The sequence below is a fragment of the Scyliorhinus torazame genome, chromosome 18, assembly GCF_047496885.1.
Source record: "Scyliorhinus torazame isolate Kashiwa2021f chromosome 18, sScyTor2.1, whole genome shotgun sequence".
In the NCBI taxonomy this organism is placed as follows: Eukaryota; Metazoa; Chordata; class Chondrichthyes; order Carcharhiniformes; family Scyliorhinidae; genus Scyliorhinus; species Scyliorhinus torazame.
In genome coordinates, this window is record NC_092724.1 from 10,714,160 (window position 1) to 10,722,728 (window position 8,569).

General features: G+C 49.1%; 1 long non-coding RNA gene across 1 annotated transcript; it reads left to right on the forward strand.

Moving 5' to 3' along the window:
* Positions 1-128: 128 nt before the first annotated feature.
* Positions 129-7,591, forward strand: LOC140394775 (uncharacterized). The gene is made up of 2 exons (XR_011935996.1): positions 129-256; positions 7,427-7,591. It is a non-coding gene; the product is annotated as an uncharacterized lncRNA (long non-coding RNA).
* Positions 7,592-8,569: the final 978 nt, after the last annotated feature.

An 8,569-nucleotide genomic window follows, 5' to 3' on the forward strand; every position in this document is an offset into this window, starting at 1 on the left:
GGGGGAGGGGGAAAAAACCAACCGACGCTGAAAGTGCGCAACAACCGCAGCGCCACGGGGTTTCCCGCCCGCAACGTCAGTGTCGCCATGGCAACTCTCCATCCGGGCACCGCCGCCTGGCGGGACTGCGCCGCGCTGCCCGCTGGGAGCTGTAGTTCCTCTCACTCGCTCCGGACCGCCATTCCTGTCAAGACAGTCGAAGCCCTTCGAGGAGCCAAAGGGGAAATATTCCAATTTCTACTCGCGGACCCAGGAGGTTTTTTATTAATGTATATATTTCATGCGCCACCAAGGGCAATGGCCCCCCTTACGCAATGTAGAAATGCAGTGGCCCATCCGTGCACAGAAAGCTCCCACACAACCAAAGTAGATTTGCATTCCTATAGCGCCTGGCACGACCTCTGGTCCCTCAGAGTTTAATTACAGCTAATTAAGAACTTTTCAAGTGTAGCTTGTAATGTAGGAAATGCAGTTGCCCATTCGTGCACAGAATGCTCTCTCTCCCCCCCCCCCCCCCCCCCCAACACACACGCAACAAAAGTAATTAGCATTTATATTGCATCTTTCATGACTGAAGTGTTGGGTACTCTGACACACAGACGAACCAACACGGTTGTGAATGGTACAACGCAGTTTTATTTCATTGAACTATAAACATAGTAAACTCTGGTATTCAGCACATGGTGAACCTCTGAGTGGCTGGCAATGAGGTCTGTGCCCTGAGCTCTCTCCTGCTCGAGTGCCCAGGAAGTGTTGTGTTCCCTGCTTTGTACTGTGTATGCTCTTGTCAGTGATTGGCTGTCGTGTTGTGTGTGTTGATTGGTCCGTTGATCTGTCCATCATCATGTGTGTATGTATGTGCTGTGATGTTCACCTGAATATCATGACATCCCCCTTTTTTAGAGGATTATGTGCACACGTGGTTATAAATAGAGATGTGCACTGAGTGTAGTTAAATGTGTGTGTGCAATATTTACAGCATGTACATGGGGTTTAACTATATACAAGGGGCGATGTCGGGTTTGACAGAACAACGAGGTTGTACCATGAACAAAGAACGGGGAAATGTTGAACGATAAAGCGAATTCCAGTAACGATAAGAACATAAACATATTAACAAAGTGGTTGCATGAGTTCAATGTATAAACAGTCTCATAAGTCCAGTCTAGTAGGTGGGCGACGAATTCGGGTTGACCGCCTCAAGGGTGGGTCTGGAACCACCGGCTGAGGAACGGGCCTGGCCACGGGCGACGACGGAAGGGGCATGGTAGCAGGCAGCTCCACGAAGTTGAAATCAGGAACAACAGGAGGGCACGGTGTCAGTGTATGGTCTCGTAGCGAGCGTGGAAGCAGGCGAAGAGCCTGGCGATTGCGCCGACGAACGGATCCATCAGGCATGCGAACCAGGAACGAGCGGGGAGCCACGCGTCGGAGAACTTCGGCAGGTGCTGACCAGCCACCTTCTGGTAGATGGATGCGGACTTCGTCTCCAGGGGCCAGGGCGGGAAGATCAGTTGCCCGTGTATCATATGACCTCTTCTGGCGACCACGCTGCAGTTGCATCCTGTGCAGTACCGGAGCATGGTCGATCGTGGGCGCCAGAATGGAAGGTACAGCGACCCATCAGCAGCTGGGCTGGTGAGAGACCAGGGCCGAGTGATAGGCCAGCAGGGCGAGGCAGAAATCCGATCCGGCAGCAGCAGCCTTACAGAGGAGCCGCTTGACAATGTGAACGCCCTTCTCCGCCTTTCCGTTGGACTGGTGGTGCAGAGGGCTGGACGTCACGTGTGTGAAGCCATACGAGGCAGCAAACGATGACCATTCCTGGCTGGCGAAACAGGGCCCATTGTCCGACATGACAGTCACCGGAATGCCGTGGCGAGCGAAGGTGTCTTTGCAGGCCCTTATGACAGCGGACGACATCAAATCGTGCAGGCATATGACCTCTGGGTAGTTGGAGAAGTAGTCAACGACGATGACATAGTCCCTGCCGAGCGCATGAAAGAGGTCCACACCCACCTTCGCCCATGGGGACGTCACCAGCTCATGGGGCAGAAGCGTTCCAGGAGGTTGCGCCGGCTGAAACCTTTGGCAGGTTGGGCAGTTGAGCACCATATTGGCAATATCGTCACTGATGCCCAGCCAGTATACCGCCTCTCGGGCCCTCCTTCTGCACTTCTCGACCCCCAGGTGGCCTTCGTGTAGTTGGTCGAGAACCAGCTTGTGCATGCTGTGCGGAATCACAATGCGGTCCAGCTTCAGAAGGACACCATCAATGACGGCCAAGTCGTCTCGGACATTGTAGAACTGCGGGCACTGCCCTTTGAGCCACCCTCCCGTCATGTGGTGCATCACATGTTGTAGAAGGGGGGTCGGCCGCAGTCTCTCGGCGAATATGGGCCAGACTGGAGTCGTCAGCTGGCAGATTTGTCGATGTGAAGGCCACCTGTGCCTCAACCTGACATACAAACCCCTCCGAATCTGGCGGTGTGCTCACTGCTCTCGATAGGGCATCGGCAATGATAAGGTCCTTCCCTGGGGTGTAGACCAGTTGGAAGTCATACCTCCTGAGTTTAAGTAGGATGCGCTGGAGGCGAGGGGTCATCTCGTTCAGGTCCTTGTTTATGATGCTGACCAGGGGGCGGTGGTCAATTTCAACAGTGAACCAGGGAAGACCATACACATAATCATGGAACTTGTCTAAACCGGTTAGCAAGCCCAGGTACTCCTTTTCGATCTGCGCGTAGCGCTGCTCTGTGGGGGTCATGGCCCGCGAGGCATAGGCGACCGGGCCTATGACGCAGTGTCATCCCGCTGCAGGAGCACTGCCCCAATGCCGGACTGGCTGGTAAATGGAGTTAGAACATAGAACATAGAACGATACAGCGCAGTACAGGCTCTTCGGCCCACGGTGTTGCACCGAAACAAAAGCCATCTAACCTACACTATGCCATTATCATCCATATGCTTATCCAATAAACTTTTAAATGCCCTCAATTGAAATCAGCCATGATTGAATGGTGGAGTGGACTCGATGGGCCGAATGGCCTTACTTCCGCTCCTATGTCTTATGGTCTTATGTGAGCGCCATCACAGCCATGCCGCAGCCGGCAGACAAGAAAGCAGTAGTACGCTCTTATAATGTAGGAAATGTGGCTGCCAATTTACACGCAGCCAGTTCCCAAAAACTAATCTGATCATGACAAGATCATCAGTTTTTCTTAATGTTGATTGAGGGATAAATATTGAGCAGCACACCCAGGATTAATAACTCCCTTTCTATTCTTCAAAATAGTGGGTTCTTATTGTTACATCTCATCTGAAAGATAGCATTTCCGAGAGTGCAGTTCCCCCTTCAGTAATGCATTGGAATATCATCTTTGAATTGTATGCTTAAATCATAGAATTTACAGTGCAGAAGGAGGCCATTCGGCCCATCGAGTCTGCACCGGCTCTTGGAAAGAGCACCCCACCCAAGCCCACACCCCATCACCATAACCCAGTAACCCCATCCAACACTAAGGGCAATTTTGGACACTAAGGGCCTAACCTGCACATCTTTGGACTGTGGGAGGAAACCGGAGCACCCGGAGGAAACCCACGCAGACACGGGGAGAACGTGCAGACTCCGCACAGGAGGAGGATCCTGGAGTAGGCCTTGGAATTATTTTCGGGTCCAATCAACTTTACAGAAACAAACTCAGGGACAAATTAAAAAGGGCCGCTCCTGGTAGGGGCAATGCCCAATCAAAACAAAGAGCAACAGAAACTTATCAAATCAAAATGTGATTAAAGGGGTTGATAAAGCAATCCAACCCCTGCAGTACCCACCGGGCACAGAAGGCCTCGATGGTGTCCAAATATACCACATGTTCCCGCTTCAAACATAGCTGCGGAAGAGGTGCATGGAGTGGCACTTGACCCCAAAAGAGTGCTAGCATTTGCACCCTTTTAATTGACTTCTGTTTTTATTGTTAATCCCCCTTATTGATTCTTTATTGAGGCCACAATATCAGCCTGATTAGCAATTAAAGAAATTCAGAAGGAGTGGACCATGGTGCCTCCATCCCTTCACCGTAGTCTACTTTTAATTCCTCTTTTCAGTTCCCTTTTGAAGCTTACCTGCCTCTGCTCCCTTTCAGGCAGTGCATTCCTGATCATAATAACTCACTGGCGAGGCCCTCGACCCCACTAGCTCTCTCATCTCTCCTTTAAGATGTACCAAAAACCCACCTCTTCGACCAAACCTTTGGTCATCTGCTCTGATATCTTATGTGATTTCATGTCAAATATTATTTGATAACATTCTCCCCGTCTCTGCATGGATTTCACCCACACAACCCAAAGATGTGCAGGGTAGGTGGATTGGCTACGCTAAATTGCCTCCTAATTGGAAAAAAAAATGATTGGGTACTCTAAATCTAAAAAAAATATTGTTTGGTAATCATAGAATCCCTACAGTGCAGAAGGAGGCCATTTGATCCATCGAGTCTACAATGATCCACGTCCCACCCTATCCCTGCAACCCATATCCTAACCTTCACATCCCTGGACACGAAGGGGCAAGTTAGGATGACCAATCCACCTACCCTATACATCTTTGGACTGTGGGAGGAAAAAGGAGCACCCGGAGGAAACCCACGCAGACACGGGGAGAACGTACAAACTCCACATAGACAGTGACCCAAGGCTGGAATTGTACCCGGGCCCCTGGTGCTGTGAGGCAGCAGTGCGAACCACTGTGCTACTGTGCCGCCCCAAATGCTGTGGTGAAGCACTTTGGGATGTTTTACTCCCACAGTGTTTCGTTCTTGACAAGTGTGGCAATCCCGAATGAACAGTACACAATAACTACATTAAATGTGCAACGTAATTGCAGCCTGTTGTCATTCGTGTGGTTTAGGCCCCAAATGCGGCATGTCTGATTGGAAAAAAGGCAACTGACAAAAGGCTGATTTAGAACTACTATCAGGATGTGTTTGATGTTGTGAACATGACCAATTTGGAGCAAGCTCAGGTGAGTGATAAACCATTACAGCCAGGAGGGAGATGAGAATTCGCGACCCAGGAGTGAGGGTGCGTTAGTCCTTTGCAAATCCCCAGCCTGGAGGAAGCCATCCAGTGCGTGTGGCTGTTGCTGAAGAACAAGACAGAGAGATTTCTTCGTTGCTGGAGGTATATCCGCAGGGCAGGGAAGGAACTCATTTACTCTCTTGTATTTTTTTGCAGGAATTTGTAAAGAGAGGGGTTGAGAATGAGAGTTAAATTTGCAAGTAAGGATAATAAGCCAGCTCCTAGCTCTTTTAATATTGCTTCTTAGAATACCGTAACTTCAAAATTAGAATATCTACTTTCTTGCTTTGTTACTGGACAAATTAGATAAGAACTAGGAGCAGGAGTCGGCCATCTGGCTCCTCGAGCCTGCTCCGCCATTCAATAAGATCATGGCTGATCTTTTTGTCGACTCAGCTCCACTTACCCGCCCGTTCACCATAATCTTTTAATCTTTTATTGTTCAAAAACCTATGCCTTAAAAACATTTAACGAGGGAGCCTCAATGCCGCCCTGGCCCCAGCCGACCCAACAGCTGTATGGGCTTGCTCCAACGCAACCAGTGCCATCTTTTTGGCTGGGATGAGTGTGTGTGGGGAGTGTAATGTATATGTGCGGCTGCAGCTTGTCAGCCTCCCGAGTGTCAATCACGGACCCGGCGAATCCCAAACCATTTTTCAGTGGAATCGAATGTGTTCCACGTGGTGCCGGTGCTAGCCCCTACGCGGTAGCGGAATCGGTCCAGGGGTGCCGCCGGTTTTCCTATTGTAAAAGTTCACGGATTCTCCGTTGGCGTCGGCACTTAGTCTCTGAAACGGAGAATCCAGCCCCTTGATTCTCATTTGCAAATTGTCTTTTGAGAGCTAAAATTAAAGCATCCGATGGCTGTGACTCCACATTTTCTAAATGCCTATTTCTCCTCCGGAAGAAAACCTTTTTTTCTGAAGGAGGCGTGAGACCGTCTGCCCGCGCACGGCCAACGTGACCACGGTGATGGCGGATGGGGACAATGAGGACCGTATGCCAGCTTCGGGGCTCCAGATGCAGGTGGAAGAAGCCCTGGGTTGTAGGAGGTGGCTGAGGCCTCTCCCACCCAATGACAGTTATGAAAAAGGTGTAAGAAGATCTCAAAGCTGCGACAGAAAGTTGAAAGCCGAAAGGAGGTGTAGCACAATCAATCACTCACGAGGCGAGATGAGAAGGAGTCGAACGATGGCTTTATTACGCAGACTTGTTCACCAGCAGCACAGTTACAGAATGCGGCTGCTGGGCGAACCCGGGCTCTTATACTCTGCCTTGCTGGGTGGAGCCAGCAGGCGGCTGATCCAATTGGGATCCAGTGTCTATCTACCAATAGCCTCTCGGCATCCCAGGGTACCTTAATACCCCTAATACCACCACAGGAGGGGAGGACAATCCTGTGCCAGAAGATTGAGGATGAGAGAGCAGCCCTGCATCAGAAGTTGGAGTAGCTTGAGGCTCAGAATATAAAGCTTCAGAATGCACTCTTAGAATCAGGTAACTCAGTTATTTGTATTTTGCTCACAAGCAGCATCAGATGGGTAAATAGATGCGTAGATTTACATTGGCCCAGTAACCACACAGAATGGCACTAATGATTTTCCATCATTGCATAAGGAGTGCAGCAGCTGCGGGAGTCCCAATGACATCAGAGCAGAATTAATCCCATATGCTTCCAATCCTTCAAGACACAGCCTGAAAACTACACAGCAATTGATGTTCAGAGTATCACCTAAATTGTGGCATTCAGCACAATTGCATGTAGAGGTAGAGCAATATGACAGTACTGACTGCCTGGTGCCAATTCACTGGTCCTGAACCGTACTCAATTGAAGTAGGCGATATTTGTGTAGCATTTTAGATGTTAAGGCCCTGGCTGTTGGCACCTGGGGCTCTGAGACGCTTCAGGAGAGGTCAGTCTGTGGGAGAGCCTGCCCACACTTTGGGAACAGTGGGGCTGCTACGAAGCCAGCACTTTCACCACTAAAGTTGAATGCTGTCAAAGGTATCATCTCAAGTGCACATCTTAATGTCATCATTGTCTTCTTTGATCCATCCCTCTGATCTTTTATCTCTCACTTGCCTGTTGTCGGATGTCCATTTTGTGCTGTGACTAAAGGCTTAAATAAATCCATGCTTAATCCTTTTACTCTTGGGGCTGGTTTAGCACAGGGCTAAATAGCTTGCTTTGAAAGCAGACCAAGGCAGGCCAGCAGCACGGTTCAATTCCCGTACCAGCCTCCCCGAACAGGCGGTGGAATGTGGCGACTAGGGGCTTTTTGCAGTAACTTCATTTGAAGCCTACTTGTGACAATAAGCGATTTTCATTTCATTTCACTTCCTCTCTACCCAGGAGCATTCTTCTTCGGCCGCCTCCCCAACCAAGGGCTGAATGCAGAGGGTGTGACAAATGAAGTGAGGAAGATGAATAACCATATTTCAGATAAATTCAGGACCTCAACAAAAAATGATCCTTTGAGATCAATTTAGCTGAAAATAAAGTATTTATTAATTAACATCAATTTGAATTGTGTTTTCCTTTGAAACTTACATAGAACATACAGTGCCATTCGCCCCATCAAGTCTGCACCGACCCACTTAAGCCCTCACTTCCACCCTATCCCCGTAACCCAATAACCCCTTTTGACTTTTTGGTCACTAAGGGCAATTTATCATGGCCAATCCACCTAACCTGCATGTCTTTGCTGTGGGAGGAAACCGGAGCACCCAGAGGAAACCCACACAGACACGGGGAGAACGTGCAGACTCCGCACAGACAGTGACCCTGCAGGGAATCGAACCTGGGACCCTGGCGCTGTGAAGACACAGTGCTAGCCACTTGTGCTACCGTGCTGCCCAATTTTACAACTCTAGCCAATGTAATGTCTCTGAGTCTCTTCACTGGTTTTCCACAATTGAACATACCATGCTGATGCACTAGACCATAATTTGTTGGCAATGGATTTGTTATATATTTCCCTTCCATAAGTTGGGCTCAACTGGGATAAGAAAAAAAACAACAAGTGACAACTGGAAGATGCAAAGCCAACTGGTGTCGACTGGTTGGCAACTGTAAGAGAGCTTTGACAAAGAGTCATTGGACTCAAAACTTTCGCTCTTTTCTCTCCCTACAGATGCTGCCAAACCTGCTGAGATTTTCCAGCATTTTCTCTTTCATTTCAGATTCCAGCATCCGCAGTCATTTGCTTTTATTAACTGTAAGTACCTGCTGTGATTCGCTCTTGGGGATGGGGTACTGGGTTTTAGAAAATGATTTCAATGCACAATGAGGAGCTATGTGAGCATGATGCTCTTACATAATAATAATCTTTATTAGTGTCACAGGTAGTCTTACATTAACACTGCAATGAAATCACTGTGAAAATCCCCTAGTTGCCACACTCCAGCGCCTGTTCGGGTACACTGAGGGAGAATTCAGGATGTACAATTCACCTAACAAGCACGTTTTTCGGGGCTTGTGGGAGGAAACCGGAGC